General features: G+C 38.9%; 1 pseudogene; it reads left to right on the top strand.

Annotated features, from left to right (window-relative positions):
- The first annotated feature begins 9,869 nt into the window (after positions 1-9,869).
- LOC140711626 (uncharacterized) lies at positions 9,870-24,576 on the top strand (annotated as a pseudogene).
- Positions 24,577-24,886: the final 310 nt, after the last annotated feature.

The raw sequence follows: 24,886 nt of genomic DNA on the forward strand, positions 1-24,886 counted from the left end.
AAAACTGAAAAGAAGCTTTCTGAGAAACTGCTTTGTGTTCTCTTAATTCATTACACAGAGTTACAGCTTTCCCCCAAAGAAGCCGTTCACTAAGACTGTTCTTGTTTAATTCGCAAAGTGATACTTGGAAGCCCATAGAGGGCTATGGTGAAAAAGGAAATATTCTCAGATAAAAACTGGAGAGAAGCTTTCTGAGAAACTTCTTTGTGTTCTGTTAATTCGTCTCACCGAGTTACAGCTTTCCCATCAAAAGCCTTTCGCTAAGACTGTTCTTGTGGAATTTGCAAAGTGATATATGCAAGTCCATAGAGCGCTATGGTGAAAAAGGAAATATCCTAAGATAAAAACTGAAAAGAAGCTTTCTGAGAAACTCCTTTGTGTTCTGCTAATTCACCTCACAGAGTTACAGCTTTCCTCTCAAGAAATCATTCCCTAAGACTGTTCTTGTGGAATTTGCAAAGTGATACTTGGAATCCCATAGAGGACTATTGTGAAAAAGGAAATATCTTCAGATAGAAACTGGAAAGAAGCTTTCTGAGAAACTGCTTTGTGTTCTCTTAATTCATTTCACAGAGTTACAGTGTTCTCCTCAAGAAGCCTTTCGCTATGACTGTCCTTGTTGAATTTGCAAAGTGATATTTGGAAGCCCATAGAGGTCTATGGTGAAAAAGGAAATATATTAAGATAAAAACTGAAAAGAGCCTTTCTGAGAAACTTCTTTGTGTTATGTTAATTCATCTCCCTGAGTTAGAGATTTTGCCTCAAGGAGCCGATCACTAAGGCTGTTCTTGTGGAATTTGCAAAGTGATATGTGGAAGCCCATAAAAGCCTATGGTGAAACAGAAAATATCCTCAGATGAAAACTGGAAAGAAGCTTTCTGAGAAACTGCTTTTTGATGGGTCACTACACTCACTGAGTTACAGCTTTATTTCCTAGAGCTTTTTGCTAGCCTTATTTCTGTGGAATCTGAGAACTGTTATTTCGGATCCCTTTGAAGTCTATAGTGTCAAAGGAAATATCTTCCGATAAAAGTGAGAAAGAAACTTTCTGAGAAACTTCTTTGTGATCTGTGAATTCATCTCACAGAGTTTCAGCTTTTTCCTCAAGAAGCCTTTCGCTAAGACTGTTCTTGTGGAATTTTCAAAGTGATGTTTGGAAGCCCATGGACGGCTATGGTGAAAAAAATAATATGCTCTGATGAAAACTGGAAAGAAGCTTTCTGAGAAACAGTTTTGTGTTCTGTTAATTTATCTCATGGAGACACAACTTGCCTCTCAAAAAGCCTTCCGCTGAGACTTTTCTTGTGGATTTTGCAAAGTGTTATTTGGAAGCCCATGGAGGGCTATGGTGAAACGGGAAATATCCTCAGATAACAACTGGAAAGAAGCTTTCTGAGAGACTGCTTTGTGCTCTCTGAATTCATCTCACAGAGTTACAGCTTTGGCCTCCAGAAGCCATTCGATAAGACTGTTCTTGTGGAATTTGCAAAGGGATATTTGGAAGCCCAAAGATGCGTATGGTGAAAAAGAAAATATCCTCAGATGAAAACTCGAAAGAAGATTTCTGAGAAACTGTTTTGTGATGTGTGACTTCCACTCACTGAGTTACAGGTGTATTTCTTGGGGCTGTTTGCTAGCCTTATTTCTGAGGAATCTCAGAACTGATATTTCGGATCCCTTGGACGACTATAGGGCCAAAGGAAATATCCTCCAATGAAAATGAGAAAGAAGATTTCTGAGAAACTTCTTTGTGATCTGTGAATTCCTCTCACAGAGTTACACCTTTCCCCTCAAGAATCCTTTCACTAAGACTGTTCTTGTGGAATTTGCAAAGGGATATTTGGAAGCCCCTGGAGGGCTATGGTGAAAAGGGAAATATCCTCAGATAAAAACTGGAAAGAAGCTTTTTGAGAGACTGCTTTGTGTTCTTTGAATTCATCTCACAGAGTTACAGCTTTCCCCTCCCAAAGCTGTTCGCTAAAACTTTTCTTGTAGAATTGGCAAAGGGATATTTGGAAGATCTTAGAGACCTAGTTTGAAAAAGAAAATATCCTCAGATGAAAACTGGAAAGAAGCTTTCTGAGTAACTGCTTTGTGATGTGTGACTTCCACTCACTGAGTTACAGCTCTATTTCATGGAGCTGTTTGCTAGCCTTATTTCTGTGGAATCTGAGAACTGATATTTCGGATCCCTTGGAAGTCTATAGGGCCAAAGGAAATATCCTCCAATCAAAATGAGAAAGAAGCTTTCTGATAAACTTCTTTTTGATCTCTGAATTCATGTCACAGAGTTACAGCCTTCCCCTCAAGACGCCTTTCGCTAAGACTGTTCTTGTGGAGTTTGCAAAGGGATATTTGGAAGTCCATGTAGGGCTATGGTGAAAAGGGAAATATCCTCAGATAAAAACTGGAAAAAAGCTTTCTGAGAAACTGCTTTGTGTTCTGTGAATTCATCTCAGAGAGTGATAGCTTTCCCCTCCAGAAGCCGATCGCTAAGACGGTTCTTGTGGAATTTTCAAAGGGATATTTGTAAGCCCATAGGGGCGTATGGTGAAAAAGAAAATATCCTCAAATGAAAACTGGAAAGAAACTTTGTGAGAAACTGTTTTGTGACGTGCGACTTCCACTCACTGAGTTACAGCAGTATTTGGTGGAGTTGTTTTCTAGCCTTATTTCTGTGGAATCTGAGAACTAATATTTCGGATCCCTTTAAAGACTATAGGGCCAAAGGAAATATCCTCTGAGCAAAATGAGAAAGAAGCTTTCTGAGAAACTGCTTTGTGACCTGTGAATTAATCTCAGAGTTACAGCTTTCCCCTCAAGAAGCCTTTGGCTAAGACTTTTCTTGTGGAATTTGCAAAGTGATATTTGGAAGCCCTTACAGTGAAATGGTAAAAAAGGAAATACCTTCAGTTAAACACTGTAAAGAAGCTTTCTGAGAAACTACTTTGTGTTCTGTTAATTCTTCTCACAGAGTTACAGCTTTCCCCTCAAGAAACCTTTTGCTAAGACTGTTCATGTGGAATTTGCAAAGTGATATATGGAAGCCCATGGAGGGCTATGATGAAAAAGGAAATATCCAAGACAAAAACTGAAAAGAAGTTTTCCGAGAAACTTCGTTCTTTTCTGTTAATTCATCTCACAGAGTTCCAGCTTTCCCCTCAAGAAACCGTTCCCTAAGACTGTTCTTTTGGAATTTGCAAAGTGATCCTTGCAAGCCCTTAGAGGTCTATTTTGAAAAAGGAAATATCTTCAGATAAAAACTGGAAAGAAGCTTTCTGAGAAACTGCTTTCTGTTCTGTTAATTCCACTCATGGAGATACAGGTTTTCCCTCAAGAAGCCTTTCGCTAACACTGTTCTGGTGGAATTTGGAAAGTTATATTTGGAAGCCCACAGAGGACTATGGTGAAAAAGGAAATATCCTAAGATAAAAACTGAAAAGAAGCATTCTGAGAAACTACTTGCTGTTCTCTTAATTAATCTCAAAGAGGTACAGCTTTCCCCTCAAGAAGCCGTTCACTAAGACTGTTCTTGTGGAATTTGCAAAGTGATATTTGGAATCCCATACAGTGAAATGGTAAAAAAGGTAATATCATCAGTTAAAAACTGGAAAGAAGCTTTCTGAGAAACTGCTTTGTGTTCTGTTAATTCATCGCACAGAGTTACAGCGTGCCCCTCAAGAAGCCTTTCGCTAAGCCTGTTGTTGTGGAATTTTCAAAGTGATATTTGGTGGCACCTAGAAGGCTATGGTGAAAAACAAAATATCCTCACATGAAAAGTGGAAAGAAGCTTTCTGAGAGACCACTTTGTGATTTGTGACTTCCACTCACTGAGTTACAGCTGTATTTCATGGAGCTGCTTGCTAGCCTAATTTCTGTGGAATCTGAGAACTGATATTTCGGATCCCTTGGAAGACTGTAAGGCCAAAGGAAATATCCTCCGATCAAATTGAGATAGAAGCTTTCTGAGAAACTTCTTTGTTATCAGTGAGTTCATCTCACAGAGTTACTGCTTTCCCTCAAGAAGCCTTTCACTAAGACTGTTCTTGTGGAATTTTCAAAGTGATATTTGAACCCCATTTGGGGCTATGGTGAAAAGGGAAATATCCTCAGATGAAAACTGGAAAGAATCTTTCTGAGAAACTGCTTTGTGTTCTGTGAATTGTTCTCACAGAGCTACAGGCTTCCCCTATAGAAGCCGTTCACTAAGACTGTTCTTGTGCAATTTGCAAAGGGATATTTGGAAGTCCATATAGGCCTATGGTGAAAGAGAAAATATCCTCAGATAAAAACGAAAGAAGCTTTCTGAGAAACTGCTTTGGGAGGTGTGACTTCCACTCACTGAGTTACAGCTGTATTTCCTGGAGCTGTTTGCTAGCCGTATGTCTCTGGAATATGAGACTGATACTTTGGATCCCTTGGAAGACTATAGGGCCAAAGGAAATATCCTCCAATCAAAATGAGAAAGAAGCTTTCTGTGAAACTTCTTTGTGATCTGTGAATTCATCTCACAGAGTTACAGCTTTCCCCTCAAGAAGCCTTTTGCTAAGATTGTTCTTGTGGTATTTGCAAAGGGATATTTGGAATCCCATGCAGGGCTATGGTGAAAAGTGAAATATCCTCTGCTAAAAACTGGAGAGAAGCTGTCTGAGACACTGTTTTGGGTTCTGTGAATTCATCTCACAGAGTTACAGCATTCCCCTCCATAAACTGTTCGCTAAGACTGTTCTTGTGGAATTTCCAAAAGGATATTTGGAAGCCCATAGAGGCCTTTAGTGAAAAAGAAAATATCAGCAGATGAAAACGAAAGAAGATTTCATAGAAACTGCTTTGTGATGTGTGACTTCCAATCACTGTGTTACTGCTGTATTTCGTGGATCTGTTTGCTAGCCTTTTTTATGTGGAATCTGAAAACTGATATTTCGGTTCCCTTGCAAGGCTCTAGGGCCAAAGTAAATATCCTCCGATCAAAACTATAAAGAAGCTTTCTGAGAAACTTCTTTGTGATCTGTGAATTCATCTCACAGAGTTACAGCATTCCCTTCAAGAAGCGGTTCGCTAAGTCTGTTTTTGTGGAATTTGCAAAGGGACATTTGGAAGCCCATAGAGGCCTATGGTGAAAAATGAAATATCCTCAGGTGAAAACTGGAAAGAAGCCTTCTGAGAAATTGCTTTGTGATGTGTGACTTCCACTCACCGAGTTACAACTGTATTTCGTGGGGTGTCTTTGCTAGCCTTATTTCTGTGGAATCTGAGAACTGATATTTCGGATCCCTTGGAAGACTATAGGGCCAAAGGAAATATCCTCGATCAAAATGAGAAAGAAGTTTTCTGAGAAACTTCTTTGTGATCTGTGAATTCATCTCACAGAGTTACAGCTTTCCCCTCAAGAAGCCTATCGCTAAGACTATACTTGTGGAATTTGCAAAGGGATATTTGGAAGCCCATGGAGGGCTATGATGAAAAAGGAAATATCCTCAAATAAACAAAGGGATGAAGCTTTCTGAGAAACTGCTTTCTGTTCTGTAAATTCATCTCACAGAATTACAGCTTTCCCCTCCAGAAGCCTTTCCCTAAGACTGTTCTTGTGGAATTTGCAAAGGGATATTTGGAAGCCCATGGAGGGTTACGGTAAATAGGGAAATATCCTCAGATAGCAACTGGGAAGAAGCTTTCTGAGAAACTGCTTTGTGTTCTGTGAATTCATCTCAAAGAATTAGAGCTGTCCCCTCAAGAAGCCGTTTGCTAAGACTGTTCTTGTGGAATTTGCAAAGGGATATTTGGAAGCCCATAGAGGCCTATGCTGAAAAAAAAAATATCCTCAGATGAAAACTGGAAAGAAGCTTTCTGAGAAACTGCTTTGTGATGTGTGACTTCCACTCACTGAGTTACAGCTGTATTTCGTGGAGCTATTTGCAAGCCTTATTTCGGTGTAATCTGAGAACTGATATTTCAGATCCCTTGGAAGACTATAGGGCCAAAGGAAATATCCTCTGATCAAAATGAGAAAGAAGCTTTCTGAGAAACTTCTTTGTGATCTGTAAATTCATCTCACAGAGTTACAACTTTCCCCTCAAGAAGCCTTTCGCTAAGACTGTTCTTGTAGAATTTGCAAAGGGATATTTGGAAGCCCATGGAGGCCTATGGTGACAAGGGAAATATCCTCAGATAAAAACTGGAATGAAGCTTTCTGAGAAACTGCTTAGTATTCTGTGAATTCATCTCACAGAGTTACAGCTTTCCCCTCCAGAAGCAATTCGCTGAGACTTTCCTTGTGGAATTTGCAAAGGGGTATTTGGAAGCCCGTAGAGGCCTATGGTGAAAAAAAAAAATATCCTCAGATGAAAACAGGAAAGAATTTCTGAGAAACCGCTTTGTGATGTGTGACTTCCACTCACTGAGTTACAGCTGTATTTCATGGAGCTGTTTGCTGGCCTTTTATCTGTGGAATCTGAGAACTGATATTTCGGAGCTCTTGGAAGACTATAGGGCCAAATTAAATATACTCCAATCAAAATGAGAAAGAAACTTTCTGAGAAACTTCGGGAATTTGCAAAGGGATATTTGGAAGCCCATAGAAGCCTATGGTGAAAAAGAAAATATCCTCAGATGAAAACTGGAAAGAAGCTTTCTGAAAAACTGCTTGGTGATGTGTCACTACACTCACTGAGATACAGCTGTATTTCGTGGAGCTGTTTGCTAGCCTTATTTCTGTGGAATCTGAGAAGTGATATTTTGGATCCCTTGGAAGACTATAGGGCCAAAGAAAATAACCTCCAATAAAAATGAGAAAGAAGCTTTCTGAGAAACTACTTTGTGATCTGTGAATTCATCTCTCAGAGTTACAACTTTCCCCTGAAGAAGCCTATCACTAAGACTGTTCTTGTGGAATTTGCAAAGGGATATTTGGAAGCCCCTAGTGGGTTATGGTGAAAAGGAAAATATCCTCAGATAAAAACTGGAAAGAACCTTTCTGAGAAATTGCTTTTTGTTCTGTGACTTCATGACACAGTGTTACTGCTTTCCCCTCCAGAAGCCGTTCGCAAAGAATGTTCTTGTGAAAATTACAAAGGGATATTTGGAAGCCCATACAGTCCTATGAGGAAAAAGAAAGTATCCTCAGATGAAAACTGGAAAGAAGCTTTCTGAGAAACCGCTTTGTGATGTGTGACTTCCCTCACTGAGTTACAGCTGTATTTCCTGGAGCTGTTTGCTAGCCTTATATCTGTGGAATCTGAGAACTGATATTTCGGATCCCTTGGAAGAGTATAGGGCCAAAATAATGTCCTCCAATCAAAATGAGAAAGAAGCATTCTAAGTAACTTCTCTGTGATCTGTGAATTCATCTCGCAGAGTTACAGCTTTCCTCTCAAGAAGCCTTTCACTAACACTGCTCTTGTGTAATTTGTAAAGGGATATGTGGAAGCACATCGAGGGCTATGGTGAAAAGGGAAATATCCTCAGATAACAACTGAAAGTAGCTTTCTGAGAAACTGCTTTGTGTTCTGTGAATTCATCACACAGAGTAACAACTTTCCCTTACAGGAGCTCTTCGCTAACACTGTTCATGTGGAATTTGCAAAGGGATATTTGGAAGCCCCTACAGGCCTATGGGGAAAAAGAAAATATCCTCAGATGAAAACTGGAAAGAAGTTTTCTGAGAAACAGCTTTGTGATGTGTGACTTCCACTCACTGAGTTACAGCTGTATTTCGTGGAGCTGTTTGCTAGCCTTATTTCTGTGGAATCTGAGAACTGATATTTCGGATCCCTTGGAAGACTTAAGGGCCAAAGGAAATATCCTCCGATCAAAATGAGAAAGAAGCTTTCTGAGAAATTGTTTGTGATCTGTTAATTCATCTCTCAGAGTTACAATCTTCCCCTGAAGAAGCCTATCGCTAGGACTCTTCTTTGGGAATTTGCAAAGGGATATTTGGAAGTCCATGGAGGCCTATGGTGAAAACGGAAGTATCGTCAGATAATAACTGGAAAGAACCTTTCTGAGAAACTGCTTTTTGTTCTGTGACTTCATCTCACAGGGTTACTGATTTCCCCTCCAGAAGCCGTTCGCTAAGTCTGTTCTTGTGGAATTTGCAAAGGGATATTTGGAAGCCCATAGAGGCCTTCAGTGAGAAACAAAATATCCTCAGATGAAAACTGGAAAGAATCCTTCTGAGAAACTGCTTTGTGATGTGTAGCCTCCACTCACTGAGTTACAGCTGTATTTCGTCGGGCTGTTTGCTACATTATTTCTGTGGAATCTGAGAACTGAAATTTCGGATCCCTTGGAAGACTATGGGGCGAAAGGAAATATCCTCCGATTAAATTGGGAAAGAAGCTTTCTGAGAAACTTCTTCTTGATCTGTGAATTCATCTCACAGAGTTACAAGCTTTCCCCTCAAGAAGCCTTTCACTAAGACTGTTCTTGTGGAATTTGCAAATGGATATTTGGAAGCCCATGGAGGGCTATGATGAAAAGGGAAATATCCTCAGATAAAAACTGCAAGAATCTTTCTGAGAAATTGCTTTGTGTTCTGTGAATTCATCTCACAGACTTACCGCTTTCCCCTCCAGAACTCGTTCGCTATGACTGTTCTTGTGGAATTTGCAAAGGGATATTTGGAAGCCCATAGAGGCCTACGGTGAAAAAGAAAATATCCTCAGAAGAAAACTGGAAAGAAGCTTTCTAAGGAACTGCTTTGTAGTGTGTGACTTCCACTCACTGAGTTTCAGCTGTATTTCGTGGAGTTTTTTGCTAGCCTTATTTCTGTGGAAACTGAGAACTGATATTTCGGGTCCCTTGGAAGACTTAAAGGTGAAAGGAAATATTCTCCGATCAAAATGAGAAAGAAGATTTCTGAGAAACTTCTTTGTGATCTGTGAATTCATCTCACAGAGTTACAGCTTTCCCCTCAAGGAGCCTTTCGCTAAGATGGTTGTTGTGTAATTTGCAAAGTGATATTTAGAACCCCAAGGAGGGCTATGGTGAAAGGGAAATATCCTCAAATAAAAACTGGAAAGAAGCTTTCTGAGAAACTGCTTTGTGTTCTCTGAATTTTTCTCACAAAGTTACAGCTTTCCCCTCCAGAAGCCGTTCGCTAAGACTCTTCTTGTGGAATTTGCAAAGGGATATTTGAAATCCCGTAGAGGCTTAAGGTGAAAAAGAAATTATCCTCAGATGAAAACTGGAAAGAAGATTTCTGAGAAACTGCTTTCTGATGTGTGACTTCCACTCACTGAGTTACAGCTGTATTTCGTGGAGCTGTTTCCTATCCTTATTTCTGTGGAATCTGAGAACTGATATTTCGAATCCCTTTGAAGACTATAGGACCAAAAGAAATATCCTCTCATCAAAATGAGAAAGAAGCTTTCTGAGAAACTTCTTTGTGATCTGTGAATTCATCTCACATAGTTACAGCTTTCCCCTCAAGAAATCGTTTGCTGAGTCTGTTCTTGTGGAATTTGCAACGGGATACTTGGAAGCCCATAGAGGGCTATGGTTAAAAAGGAAATATCCTCAGATGAAAACTGGAAAGAACCTTTCTGAGAAACTGCTTCGTGTTCTGTAAATTCATCTCACAGAGTTACAGATATCCCCTCCTGAAGCCGTTCACTAAGAATGTTCTTGTAGAATTTGCAAAGGTGTATTTGGAAGCCCATAGAGGCCTAAGGTGAAAAAGAAAATATCCTCAGTTGAAAACTGGAAAGAAGCTTTCTGAGAAACTGCTTTGTGATGTGTGACTTCCACTCACTGAGTTACAGCTGTATTTCGTGGAGCTATTTGGTAGCCTTATTTCTGTGGAATCTGAGAAGTGATATTTCGGATACCTTGGAAGACTAGAGGGCCAAAGGAAATATCCTCCGAGCAATATGACGAAAAAGCTTTGTGAGAAACTTCTTTGTGATCTGTGAATTCATTTCACAGACTTACACCTTGCCCCTCAAGAAGCCTGTCACTAAGACTGTTCTTGGGGAATTTGCAAAGGGATATTTGGAAGCCCATGGAGGCCTATGGTGACAAGGGAAATATTCTCAGATAAAAACTGGAAAGAAGCTTTCAGAGAAACTGTTTAGTGTTCTGTGAATTCACCTCACAGAGTTACAGCTTTCCCCTCCAGAAGCCGTTAGCTAAGACTGTTCTTGTGGAATTTGCAAAGGTATATTTGGAAGCCCATAGAGGCCTATGGTGAAAAAGAAAATATCGTCAGATGAAAACTGGAAAGAAGATTCCTGAGAAACTACTTTGTGATGTGTGACTTCCAGTCACTGAGTTACAGGTGTACATCGTGGAGCTGTTTGCTAGCATTATTTCTGTGGAATCTGAGAACCGATATTTCGGTTCCCTTGAAAGACTATAGGTCCAAAGAAGATATCTTCCATGAAAATGAGAAAGAATTCTTCTGATAAACTACTTTGTGATCTGTGAATTCATCTCATAGAGTTACAGCTTTCCCCTCAAGAAGCCTTTCGCTAAGACTGTTCTTGTGGTATTTGCAAAGGGATATTTGGAAGCCCATGGAGGGCTATGGTGAAAAGGGAAATATCCTCAGATAAAAACTGGAAAGAAGCTTTCTGAGAAACTGCTTTGTGTTCTGTGAATTCATCTCACAGACTTACAGTGTTCCCCTCCAGAAGCCGTTTGCTGGGACTGTTCTTGTGGAATTTACAAAGGGATATTTGGAAGCCCGTAGAGGGCCCCGGGTGAAAAACAAAATATCCTCAGATGAAAACTGGAAAGAAGCTTTCTGAGAAACTGCTTTGTGATGTGTGGCTTCCACTCACTGAGTTACAGCTGTATTTCCTGGACCTGTTTGCTAGCCTTATACCTGTGGAATCTGAGAACTGATATTTTGGATCCCTTGGAAGACTGTAGGGCCAAAGGAAATATCTTCTGATCAAAATGAGAAAGAAGATTTCTGAGAAACGTCTTTGTGATCTGTGAATTCATCTCACAGAGTTTCAGCTTTCCCCTCAAGAAGCCTTTCACTAATACTCTTCTTGTGAAATTTCCAAAGGGATATTTGGAAGCCCATGGAGGGCTATGTAGAAAAGGGAAGTATTCTCAGATAACAACCGGAAAGAAGCTTTCTGAGAAACTGCTTTGTGTTCTGTGAATTCATCTCACAGAGTTACAGCTTTCCCCTCCAGAAGCTGTTCGCTAAGACTGTTCTTGTGGCGTTTGCGAAGGGATATTTGGAAGCCCATAGAGACCTATGGTGCAAAAGAAAATATCCTCAGATGAAAACTGGAAAGAAGATTTCTGAGAAACTGTTTTGTGATGTGTGACTACCACTCACTGAGTTTCAGCTCTATTTCGTGGAGCTGTTTGCTAGCCTTATTTCTGTGAAATCTGGGAACAGATAGTTCGGTGTCCTTTGAAGACAATAGGGCCAAAGGAATTATCCTCCGATCAAAATGAGAAAGAAGCTTTCTGAGAAACTTCTTTGTGATCTGTGAATTCATCCCACAGAGTTACAGCTTTTTCCTCAAGAAGCCTTTTGCTAAGACTTTTCTTGTGGAATTTGCAAATGGATAGTTGGAAGCCCATGGAGGGTTATGGAGAAAAGGGAAATATCCTCAGATAACAACTGGAAAGAATCTTTCTTAGAAACTTCTTTGTGATCAGAGAATTAATCTCACAGAGTTACAGCTTTCCCCTCAAGAAGCCTTTCGCTAAGACTGTTCCTGTGGAAATTGCAAAGGGATATTTGGAAGCCCATGGAAGGCTATGGAGAAAAGGGAAATATCCTCAGAAAACAACTGGAAAGAAGCTTCCTGAGAAACTGCTTTGTGTTCTGTGAATTCATCTCACAGAGTTACAACTTTCCCTCCAGAAGCCGTTCACTAAGACTGTTCTTGTGAAATTTGCAAAGGGGTATTTGGAAGCCCATAGAGGCCTATGGTGAAAAAGAAAATATCCTAAGATGAAAACTGGAAAGAAGCTTCCTGAGAAATTAATTTGTGATTTGTGACTTCAATTCACTGTGTTACCGCTGTATATCATGGAGCTGTTTGCTAGCCTTATTTCCGTGGAATCTGAGAACTGATATTTTGGTTTCCTTGAAAGACTATAGGGCCAAAGTAGATATCCTTCTTCAAAATGAGACAGAAGTTTTCTGAGAAGATACTTTGTTATCTGCTAATTCATCTGATAGATTACAGCTTTCCCCTCAAGATGTATTTCACTAAGACTGTTCTTGTGTTATTTGCAAAGGGATATTTGGAAGCCCATGGAGGGCTACGGTGAAAAGGGAAATATCCTCAGATAAAAACTGGAAAGAAGCTTTCTGAGAAACTGCTTTGTGTTCTCTGAATTCATCTCACAGACTTACAGTGTTGCCCTCCAGAAGCCGTTCGCTGAGACAGTTCTTGTGGAATTTGCAAAGGGATATTTGGAAGCCCATAGAGGCCTATGGTGAAAAACAAAATATCCTCAGATGAAAACTGGAAAGAAGCTTTCTGAGAAACCGCTTTGTGATGTGTGACTTCCACTCACTGAGTTACACCTGTATTTCATGAAGCTGTTTGCTAGCCTTATATCTGTGGAATCTGAGAACTGATATTTCGGATCCCATGGAAGAGTATAGGGCCAAAATAATATAATCCGATCAAAATGACAAAGAAGCTTTCTGAGAAACTTCTCTGTGATCTGTGAATTCATCTCGCAGAGTTACAGCTTTCCCCTCAAGAAGCCTTTTGCTAAAACTGCTCTTATGGAATTTGTAAAGGGATATTTGGAAGCACATCGAGGGCTATGGTGAAAAGGGAAATATCCTCAGATAAAAACTGGAAAGAAGCTTTCTGAGAAACTGTTTTGTGTTCTGTGAATTCATCACACAGAGTTACAATTTTTCCCTACAGAAGCTCTTCGCTAAGACTGTTCTTGTGGCATTTGCAAAGGGATATTTGGAAGCCCATAAAAGCCTATGGTGAAAAAGAAAATATCCTCAGATGAAAACTGGAAAGAAGCTTTCTGAGAAACTGCTTTGTGATGTGTCACTACACTCACTGAGTTACAGCTGTATTTCGTGGAGCTGTTTGCTAGCCTTATTTCCGTGGTATCTGAGAACTGATATTTCAGATCCCTTGGAAGACTATAGGACCAAAGGCAATATCCTCTGATCAAAATGAGACAGAAGATTTCTGAGAAACTTCTTTGTGATCTGTGAATTCATCTCTCAGAGTTACAACCTTCCCCTAAAGATACCTATCCCTAAGACTGTTCTTGTGGAAATTGCAAAGGGTTATTTGGAATTCCATTGTGGGCTACAGTGAAAAGGGAAATATCCTCAGATAAAAACTGGAAAGAAGTTTTCTGAGAAACAGCTTTTTGTTCTGTTACTTCATCTCACAGGTTTACTGCTTTCCCCTCCAGAAGCCGTTAACTAAATATGTTCTTGCGAAATTTGCAAAGGGATATTTGGGAGCCCATACAACTTATTGGGAAAAAGAAAATATCCTCAGATGAAAACTGGAAAGAAGCTCTCGGAGAAACTGTTTTGTGATATGTGACTTCCACTCACTGAGTTACAGCTGTTTTTCGTAGAGCGGTTTGCTAGCCTTATTTCTGCGGAATGTGAGAACTGATATTTCGGAACCCTTGGAAGCTTATAGGGCCACAGGAAGTTAACCACGTCAAACTGAGAAAGAAGCTTTCTGAGAAACTTCTTTGTGATCTGTGAATTCATCTCAAGAGTTTCAGCTTTCCCTTTAAGAAGACTTTCGCTAAAACTGTTCTTGTGGAATTTGCAAAGGGATATTTGGAAGCCCATAGAGGACTACGATGAAAAGAAAATATCTTCCGTTATAAACTGGAAAGAAGCTTTCTGAGAAACTGCTTTGTGATGTGTCACTACACTCACTGAGTTACAGCTGTATTTCGTGGAGCTGTTTGCTAGCCTTATTTCCGTGGTATCTGAGAACTGATATTTCAGATCCCTTGGAAGACTATAGGACCAAAGGCAATATCCTCCGATCAAAATGAGACAGAAGATTTCTGAGAAACTTCTTTGTGATCTGTGAATTCATCTCTCAGAGTTACAACCTTCCCCTAAAGATACCTATCCCTAAGACTGTTCTTGTGGAAATTGCAAAGGGTTATTTGGAATTCCATTGTGGGCTACAGTGAAAAGGGAAATATCCTCAGATAAAAACTGGAAAGAAGTTTTCTGAGAAACAGCTTTTTGTTCTGTTACTTCATCTCACAGGTTTACTGCTTTCCCCTCCAGAAGCCGTTAACTAAATATGTTCTTGCGAAATTTGCAAAGGGATATTTGGGAGCCCATACAACTTATTGGGAAAAAGAAAATATCCTCAGATGAAAACTGGAAAGAAGCTCTCGGAGAAACTGTTTTGTGATATGTGACTTCCACTCACTGAGTTACAGCTGTTTTTCGTAGAGCGGTTTGCTAGCCTTATTTCTGCGGAATGTGAGAACTGATATTTCGGAACCCTTGGAAGCTTATAGGGCCACAGGAAGTTAACCACGTCAAACTGAGAAAGAAGCTTTCTGAGAAACTTCTTTGTGATCTGTGAATTCATCTCAAGAGTTTCAGCTTTCCGTTAAGAAGTCTTTCGCTAAAACTGTTCTTGTGGAATTTGCAAAGGGATATTTGGAAGCCCATAGAGGACTACGATGAAAAGAAAATATCTTCCGTTATAAACTGGAAAGAAGCTTTCTGAGAAACTGCTTTGTGTTCTGTTAGTTCATCTCACATATTTACAGCTTTCCCCTCAAGAGGCCTTTCGCTAAGTCTGTTCTTGTGGAATTTGCAAAGTGGTATTGGGAAGGCCCTAGAGGGCTATCGTGAAAAAGGAAATATCCTAAGATAAAAACTGAAAAGAAGCTTTCTGAGAAACTGCTATGTGTTCTGTTAATTCATCTCACAGAGTTATAGCTTTCCCCCTAAGAAGCCGTTAACTGAGACTCTTCTTGTGAAATTTGCAAAGTGATATTTGGAAGCCCATAGAGGGTAATGTTGGGAAAGGGAATATCTTTAGTTAAAAACTGGAAAAAAGCTTTCTGAGAAACTGTTTTGTGTTCTGTTAATTCATCTCAAAAAGTTACAGCGTTACCCTCAAGAATTCTTTCGCTAAGGCTGTTGTTGTTTAATTTGTATAGTGATATTTTTAAGCCCATATAGGGCTATGGTGAAAAAGGAAATATCCTAAGATAGAAAATGAAAAGAAGCTATCTGAGAAAGTTCTTTGTGTTCTGTTAATTCATCTCATAGAGTTACATCTTTCCCTTCAAGAAGCCGTTCAATAAGACTGTTTCTTGTAGAATTTGCAAAGTGATATTTGGAAGCACATAGAAGGCTATGGTGAAGATGGATATATCTTCAGTTAAAAACTGAAAAGAAACTTTCTGAGAAACTGCTTTGCGATATGTGACTTCCACTCACGGAGTTACAGGTGTATTTCATAAAGCTGTTTGCTAGACTTATTTCCGTGGAATCTGAGAACTGTTATTTCGGATCCCTTTGAAGACTACAGAGCCAAAGGAAATATCCTCCAATAAAAGTGAAAAGAAGCTTTCTGAGAAACTTCTTTGTGATCTGTGAATTCATCTCACAGAGTTACACCTTTTACCTCAGGAAAAATTTCACTAAGACTGCTCTTGTGGAATTTGCAAACTGATATTTGGAAAATCCATGGATGGCTATGGTGAAAAAGGAAATATCTTAAGATAAAAACTGACAAGAAGCTTTCTGAGAAACTGCTTGGTGTTCTGTTAATTCAACACACAGAGTTACAGGGTTCCCTTCAAGAAGCCTTTCACTAAGACTGTTCTTGTGGAATTTGGAAAGTGATATTTGAAAGCCCTTAGAGGGCTACGGTGAAAAAGGAAATATCTTCAGTTGAAAACTGGAAAGAAGCTTTCTGAGAAACTGCTTTGTGTTCTCTTAATTCATCTCAAGGAGTTACATTCCCCGCAAGAAACCGTTCACTAAGACTGTTCTTTCGGAATTTGCAAAGTGACACTTGGAAGCTCATAGAGGGCTATGGTCAAAAAGGAAATATCCTCAGATAAAAACTGGAAAAATCTTTCTGTGAAACTGCTTTGTGTTCTGTTAATTCATCTCAAAGGGTTACAGCTGTCCAATCAAGAAGCCTTTCGCTAAGACTGTTTTTGTGGAATTTAGAAAGTGATATTTCAAGCCCATAGAGGGCAAAGGTGAGAAAGGAAATATCCTAAGATAGAAACTGAAGAGAAGCTTTCTGAGAAACTGCTTTGTGTTCTGTTAATTCATCTCACATATTTACAGCTTACCCCTCAAGAAGCCGTTCACTAATTCTGTTCTTGTGGAATTTGCAAAGTGATATTTGGAAGCCCATAGAGGACAATGGTGGAAAAGGAAATACTTTCAGCTAAACTGGAAAGAAGCTGTCTGAGAAACTGCTTTGTGTTCTGTTAATTCATCTCACAAAGTTACAGCATTCCACTCAGGAAGACTTTCGCTAAGACTGTTCTTGTGCAATTTGCAAAGTGATATTTGGAAGCACATAGAGGGCTACGATGAAAAAGGAAATAACGTAAGATAAAAACTGAAAAGATTTCTCTGAAACTGCTTTGTGTTCTCTTAATTCAACTCACAGAGTTACAACTTTCTCATCAAAAAGCCGTTGAATAAGACTGTTCTTGTGTAATTCGCAAGTTGATATTTGGAAGCACATAGAGGGCTATGGTGCAAAAGGAAATATCGTCAGTTAAAAATTGGAAAGAAGCTTTCTGAGAAACTGCTTTGTGTTCTGTTAATTAGTCTCACAGTGTTACATCTCTCCGCTCAAGAAGCCTTTCGCTAAGACTGTTCTTGTGGAATTTTCAAAGTGATATTTGGAAGCCCAAAGGGGTTTATGGTGAAAAAGGAAATATCCTAAGATAAAAGCGGAAAAGAAGCTTTCTTGGAAACTGCTTTGTGTTCTGTTAATTCATCTCACAGAGTTACAGTTTTCCCCGCCAAGAAGCCGTTCACTAAGACTGTTGTTGTGGAATTTGCAAAGTGATATTTTGAAGCCCATAGAGGGCTATGGTGAAAAAGGAAATATCTTCCGTTAAAAACTGGAAAGAAGCTTTCTGAGAAACTGCTTTGTGTTCTGTTAATTCATCTCACAGAGTTACAGTTTTCCCCGCCAAGAAGCCGTTCACTAAGACTGTTGTTGTGGAATTTGCAAAGTGATATTTGGAAGCCCAAGAGGGCAATGGTGGAAAAGGAAATATCTTCAGTTAAAAATTGGAAAGAAGCTTTCTGAGAAACTACTTTGTGTTCTGTTAATTCATCTCACTGAGTTACAGCATTCCCCTCAAGAAGCCTTTTGCTAACTTTCTTCTTGTGGAATTTTCAAAGTGATATTTGGAAGCACATAGAGGGCTACGGTGAAAAAGGAAATATCCTAAGATAAGTGAAAAGAAGCCTTCTGAGAAAGTTCTTTGTGTTCTGTTAATTCATCTCACAGAGATACAGCTTTCCCTCAAGAAGTCTTTCACTTAGACTGTTCTTGGGGAATTTGCAAAGTGTTATTTGGAAGCCCATAGAGGGATATGGTGAAAAAGGAATTATCCTAAGATATAAACTGAAAAGAAGCTTTCTGAGAAACTGCTTTGTGTTCTTTTAATTCATCTCACACAGTTACAGCTTTCCCCTTAAGAAGATTTTCGCTAAGACTGTTCTTGTGGAATTTGCATAGTGATATCTGGAAGCCTTCAGAGGGCAAAGGTGAAAAAGGATGTATCTTCAGTTAAAATCGGGAAAGAAGCTTTCTGAGAAACTGCTTTGTGATATGTGACTTCCACTCACTGAGTTACAGCTGTATTTCATAGAGGTGTTTGCTAGCCTTATTTCTGTGGAATCTGAGAACTGTTATTTGGGATCACTTTGAAGACTATAGGGCCAAAGGAAATATCCTCCGATAACGTGAGAAAGAAGTTTTCTGAGAAACTTCTTTGGATTTGTGAATTCATCTCACAGAGTTTCAGCTTTCCCCTCAAGAAGTCATTCACTAAGACTGTTCTTGTGAAATTTGCAAAGTGATACTTGGAAGCCCCTAGAGGGCTATAGTGCAAAAGCAAATATCCTAAGATAAAAACTGGAAAGAAGTTTTCTGAGAAACTGCTTTGTGTTCTGTTAATTCATCTCACAGAGTTAAAGCTTTCACCTCAGGATGCCTTTCACTAAGACTGTTCTTGGGGAATTTGCAAAGTGATATTTGGAAGCCCATAGTGGGCTATGGTGAAAAAGGAAATATCTTCCGTTAAAAACTGGAAAGAAGCTTTCTGAGAAACTGCTTTGTGTTCTGTTAATTCATCTCACAGTGTTACAGTTTTCCCCGCAAGAAGCCGTTCACTAAGACTGTTGTTGTGGAATTTGCAAAGTGATACTTGGAGGCCCATAGAGGGCTATGGTGAAAAAGGGAATATCTGCTGATAAAAACTGGAAAGAAGCTTTCTGAAAAACTGCTTTGTGTTCTGTTAATTCATCTCACAGAGTTACAGCTTTCCCCTCAAGAAGCCTTTCGCTAAGACTGTTCTTGTGGAATTTGCAAAGTGATATTTGGAAGCCCAAGAGGGCAATGGTGGAAAAGGAAATATCTTCAGTTAAAAATTGGAAAGAAGCTTTCTGAGAAACTACTTTGTGTTCTGTTAATTCATCTCACTGAGTTACAGCATTCCCCTCAAGAAGCCTTTTGCTAACACTCTTCTTGTGGAATTTTCAAAGTGATATTTGGAAGCACATAGAGGGCTACGGTGAAAAAGGAAATATCCTAAGATAAGTGAAAAGAAGCCTTCTGAGAAACTTCTTTGTGTTCTGTTAATTCATCTCACAGAGATACAGCTTTCCCTCAAGAAGTCTTTCACTAAGACTGTTCTTGGGGAATTTGCAAAGTGTTATTTGGAAGCCCATAGAGGGATATGGTGAAAAAGGAATTATCCTAAGATATAAACTGAAAAGAAGCTTTCTGAGAAACTGCTTTGTGTTCTTTTAATTCATCTCACACAGTTACAGCTTTCCCCTTAAGAAGATTTTCGCTAAGACTGTTCTTGTGGAATTTGCATAGTGATATCTGGAAGCCTTCAGAGGGCAAAGGTGAAAAAGGATGTATCTTCTGTTAAAATCGGGAAAGAAGCTTTCTGAGAAACTGCTTTGTGTTATGTGACTTCCACTCACTGAATTACAGCTGTATTTCATAGAGGTGTTTGCTAGCCTTATTTCTGTGGAATCGGAGAACTGTTACTTTTAGGATCACTTTGAAGACTATAGGGCCAAAGGAAATATCCTCCGATAACGTGAGAAAGAAGTTTTCTGAGAAACTTCTTTGGATTTGTGAATTCATCTCATAGAGTTTCAGCTTTCCCCTCAAGAAGCCATTCACTAAGACTGTTCTTGTGAAATTTGCAAAGTGATACTTGGAAGCCCCTAGAGGGCTATGGTGCAAAAGGAAATATCCTAAGATAAAAACTGGAAAGAAATTTTCTGAGAAACTGCTTTGTGTTCTGTTAATTCATCTTACAGAGTTACATCCTTCCCCTGAAGAATACTTTCACTAAGACTGTTCTTCTGGAATTTACAAGGTGATATTTGGAAGCCCATTAAGGGCTATGGAGAAAAAGGAAATATCCTAACATAAAAACGGAAAAGAAGCACTCTGAGAAACTGGTTTGTGTTCTGTTAATTCATCTAACAGAGTTACAGCGTCCCCCTCAAGAGGACTTTCGCTAAGACTGTTCTTGTGGAATTTACAAAGTGATATTTGGAAGCCCAAAGAGGGCCATGGTGAGAAGTAAATATCCTAAGATAAAAACTGAAAAGAAGCTTTCAGAGAAACTGTTTTGTGTTGTGTTAATTCATCTCACAGAGTTACAACATTCCCCTCTAGAAGCCTTTCACTAAGACGGTTCTTGTGGAATTTTCAAAATGATACTTGGAAGCCCATAGAGGGCTATGGTGAAAAAGGAAATATCTTCAGATAAAAACTGGAAAGAAGCTTTCTGAGAAACTGCTTTCTGTTCTGTTAATTCATCTCACAGTGTAACAGGTTTTCCCTCAAGAAGCCTTTTGCTAAGACTGTTCTTGTGGAATTTTCAAAGTGATATTTGGAACCCCATAGAGGGCTATGGTGAAAAAGGAAATATCTTCCGTTCAAAACTGGAAAGAAGCTTTCTGAGAAACTGCTTTGTGTTATGTTAATTCATGTCACAGAGTTACAGCTTTCCCCGAAAAAAGCCATTCACTAAGACTGTTCTTGTGGAATTTCCAAAGTGATACTTGGAAGCCCATAGAGATCTATGGTGAAAAAAGAAATATTTTCAAATAAAAACTGGAAAGAGGCTTTCTGAGAAACTGCTTTGTGTTCTGATAATTCATCTCACAGAGTTACAGCTTATCCCACAAGAAGCCGTCCGCTAAGACAGTTCTTGTGGAATTTGCAAAGTGATATTTGGAAGCCCAAAGATGGCTATGGTGAAAAAGAAAATATCCTAAAATAAAAACTGGAAAGAAGCTTTCTTAGAAAGTGATTTGTGATCTGTTAATTCATCTCACATGGATACAATTTTCCCCTCAAGAAGCCTTTCACTAAGACTGTTCTTGTGGAATTAGCAAATGATATTTGGAAGCCCATAGAGGGCAATGGTGAAAAAGGAAATATCTTCAGTTATAAACAGGAAAGAAGCTTTCTGAGAAACTGCTTTGTGTTCTGTTAATTCATCTCACAGAATTACAGTGTTCCCCTCTAGAAGCCTTTCGCTAAGACTATTCTTGTGAATTTGCAAAGTGATATTTGTAAGCCCATATAGGGCAATGTAGAAAAAGGAAATATCCTAAGATAAAAACTGAAAAGAAGCTTTCTGAGAAACTGCTTTGTGTTCTGTTAGTTCATCTCACAGAGTTACAGATTTCCCCTTAGAAGCCATTCGCTATGACTGTTCTTGTGGAATTTGCAAAGTGATATTTAAAAGGCCATAGAGAGCTATGGTGAAAAAGGAAATATCCTAAGATAAAAACTGAAAAGAAGCTTTCTGAGAAACTGCTATGTGTTATGTTAATTCATCTCACAGAGTTACAACCTTTCCCGCAAGAAGCCGTTCACTAAGACTGTTCTTGTAGAATTTGCCAAGTGGTATTTGGAAGCCCGTAGACGGCTATGGTGAAAAAGAAAATATCTTCAGTTAAAAACTGGAAAGAAGTTTTCTGAGAAACTGCTTTGTGTTCTGTTAATTCGTCTCACAGAGTTACAGCTTTCACCTCAAGAAGCCGTTCACTAAGTCTTTTCTTGTGGAATTTGCAAAGTGATACTTGGAAGCCCATAGAGGGCTATGGTGAAAATGGAAATATCTTCAGTTAAAAACTGGAAAGAAGCTCTCTGAGAATCTGCTTTGTGCTCTTTTAATTCATCTCACAGAGTTACAGCTTTCCCCTTAAGAAGATTTTCGTTAGGACTGTTCTTGTGGAATTTTCATAGTGATATCTGGAAGCCTTCAGAGTGCTATGGTGAAGAAGTATATATCTTCAGTTAAAATCTGGAAAGAAGCTTTCTGAGAAACTACTTTGCTATATGGGACTTCCACTTACTGAGTTACAGCTGTATTTCATAGTGGTGTTTGCTAGCCTTATTTCTGTGGAACCTGAGAACTGTTATTTCGGATCCCTTTGAAGACTCTAGGGCCAAAGGAAATATCCTCTGATAAAAGTGAGAAAGTAGCTTTCTGATTAACTTCTTTGGATTTTTGAATTCATCTCACAGAGTTTCAGCTTTCACCTCAATAAGCCATTCACTAAGACTGTTCTTGTGGAATTTGCAAAGTGATACTTGGAAGCCCCTAGAGGGCTATAGTGAAAAAGTAAAGACAATAAGATAAGAAATGGAAAGAAGCTTTCTGAGAAACTGCTTTGTGTTCTCTTAATTCATCTCACAGAGTTACAGCCTTCCCTAGAAGAATACTTTCACTATGACTGTTCTTGTGGAATATACAAGGTGATATTTGGAAGCCCATAGAGGGCTATGGAGAAAAAGGAAATATCCTAACATAAAAACGGAAAGAAAGCTCTCTGAGAAACTGTTTTGTGTTCTGTTAATTCATCTCACAGTGTTACAGCGACCCCCTCAAGTGGACTTTCGCTAAGACTGTTCTTGTGGAATTTGCAAAGTGATATTTGGAAGCCCATAGAGCGCCAAGGTGAAAAGGAAATATCCTAAGATAAAAATTGAAAAGAAATATTTCAGAGAAACTGCTTTGTGTTCTCTTAATTCATCTCAAAGAGTTACAGCTTTCACCGCAAGAAGCCGTTCACTAAGACTGTTCTTTGGAATTTGCAAAGTGACACTTGGAAGCTCATAGAGGGCTATGGTCAAAAAGGAAATATCTTCAGATAAAAACTGGAAAGAAGCTTTCTGTGAAACTGCTTTGTGTTCTGTTAATTCATCTCACAGAGTTACAGCTTTCCCCTCAAGAAGCCTTTCACTAAGACTGTTCTTGTGGAATTTAGAAAGTGATATTTCGAAGCCCATAGATGGCAAAGGTGATAAAGGAAATATCCAAAGATAAAAACTGAAAAGAAGCTTTCTGAGAAACTGCTTTGTGTTCTGTTAATTCATCTCACAGATTTAAAGCTTACCCCTCAAGCAGCCGTTCACTAATTCTGTCCTTGTGGCGTTTGCAAAGTGATATTTGGAAGCCCATAGAGGACAATGGTGGAAAAGGAAATACTTTCAGCTAAACTGGAAAGAAGCTGTCTGAGAAACTGCTTTGTGTTCTGTTAATTCATCTCACAAATTTACAGCGTTCCACTCAGGAAGCCTTTCGCTAAGACTGTTCTTGTGCAATTTGCAATGTGATATTTGGAGGCACATAGAGGGCTACGATGAAAAAGGAAATAGCGTAAGACAAAAACTGAAAAGAAGCTTTCTGTGAAACTGCTTTGTGTTCTCTTAATTCAACTCACAGAGTTACAACTTTCTCATCAAAAAGCCGTTGAATAAGACTGTTCTTGTGGAATTTGCAAGTTGATATTTTGAAGCCCATAGAGGGCTATGGTGCAAAAGGAAATATCGTCAGTTAAAAACTGGAAAGAAGCTTTCTGAGCAACTGCTTTGTGTACTGTTAATTCATCTCACAGAGTTATAGCGTTCCCCTCAAGAAGCCTTTCACTAAGACTGTTCTTGTGGAATTTGCAAAGTGATATTTGGAAGCACATTGAGGGTTATGGTGAAAAAGGAAATATCCTAAGATAAAAACTGAAAAGAAGCTTCATGAGAAACTCTTTGGTGTTCTCTTAATTCATCTCACAGAGATACAATTTTCCCCTCAAGAAGCCGTTCCCTAAGACGGTTCTTGTGGAATTTGCAAAGTGATACTTGGAAGCCCACAGAGGGCTATGGTGAAAAAAGAAATATCTTCAGATAAAAACTGGAAAGAAGCTTTGTGAGAAACTGCATTTTGTTCTGTTAATTCATCTCAAAGAGTTAGTGCGTTCCCAAAAAGAAGCCTTTCGCTAAGACTGTTCTTGTGGAATTTGCAAAGTGATATTTGGAAGCCCATAGAGGGCTATGGTGAAAAAGGAAATATCCTTAGATAAAAACTGAAAAGAAGTTTTGTGAGAAACTGCTTTGTGTTTTTTTAATTCATCTCACAGAGTTACATCATTCCCCTCAAGAAGCCTTTTGCTAAGACTGTTCTTGTAGAATTTGTAAAGTGATATTTGTAGCCCATAGAGGGCAATAGTGAAAAAGGAAATATCTTCAGTTAAAAACTGGAAAGAAGGTTTCTGGGAAACTGCTTTGAGTTCTGTTAATTCATCTCACTGAGTTATAGCGTTCCCCTCAAGACGTCTTTCACTAAAACTGTTCTTGTGGAATTTGCAAATTGTTATTTGGAAGCATATTGAGGGTTGTGGTGAAAAAGGAAATATCCTAAGATAAAAACTGAAAAGAAGCTTTCTGAGAAACTGCTTTGTGTTCTGTTAATTCATCTCACAGAATTACAGCGTTCTCTTCTAGAAGCCTTTAGCTATGACTGTTCTTGTGGAATTTGCAAAGTGATATTTGTAAGCCCTTACGGGGCTATGGTGAAAAAGGAAATATCTTCAGATAAAAACTGGAAAGAAGCTTTCTAATAAACTGCTTTGTGTTCTGTTAATTCATCTCACAGAGTTACAGCTTTCTGCTCAAGAAGCCATTCACTAAGACTGGGCTTGTGAAATTTGCAAAGTGATACATGGAAACCCATAGAGAGCTATGGTGAAAACGGAAATATCTTCAGATAGAAACTGGAAAAAACCTTTCTGAGAAATAGCTTTCTGATCTGTTAGTTCATCTCACAGAGTTACAGATATCCCCTCAAGAAGCCTTTCGTTAAGACTGTTTTTGTGGAATGTGCAAAGTGATATTTGGTAACCCATAGAGGGCTATGATGAAAAAGGAAATATCTTCAAATAAAAACTGGAAACAGGCTTTCTGAGAAACTGCTTTCAGTTCTGTTAATTCATCTCACAGAGTTACAGCTTTCTCCTCAAGAATCCATTCCCTAAGAATGTTCTTGTGTAATTTACAAAGTGATATTTGGAAGCCCATAGTGGGCTACGGTGAAAAAGGAAATATCTTAAGATAAAAACTGAAAAGAAGCTTTCTGAGAAACTGTGTTGTGTTATGTTTATTTCTGTCACAGAGTTACAGTTTTCCCTTCAAGTAGACGTTCACTAAGACTGTTCTTGTTGAATTTGCAAAGTGATATTTGGAAACCCATAGAGGGCTATGGTGAAAAAGGAAATATCCTAAGATAGAAACTGAAAAGAAGCTTTCTGAGAGACTGCTTTGTGTTCTGTTAATTCATCTCACAGAGTTACAACTTTCCCTTCAAAAAGTTGTTCACTAAGACTGTTCTTGTGGAATTT

This window comes from Chlorocebus sabaeus, chromosome 5 (assembly GCF_047675955.1).
Source record: "Chlorocebus sabaeus isolate Y175 chromosome 5, mChlSab1.0.hap1, whole genome shotgun sequence".
NCBI classification, from domain to species: domain Eukaryota; kingdom Metazoa; phylum Chordata; class Mammalia; order Primates; family Cercopithecidae; genus Chlorocebus; species Chlorocebus sabaeus.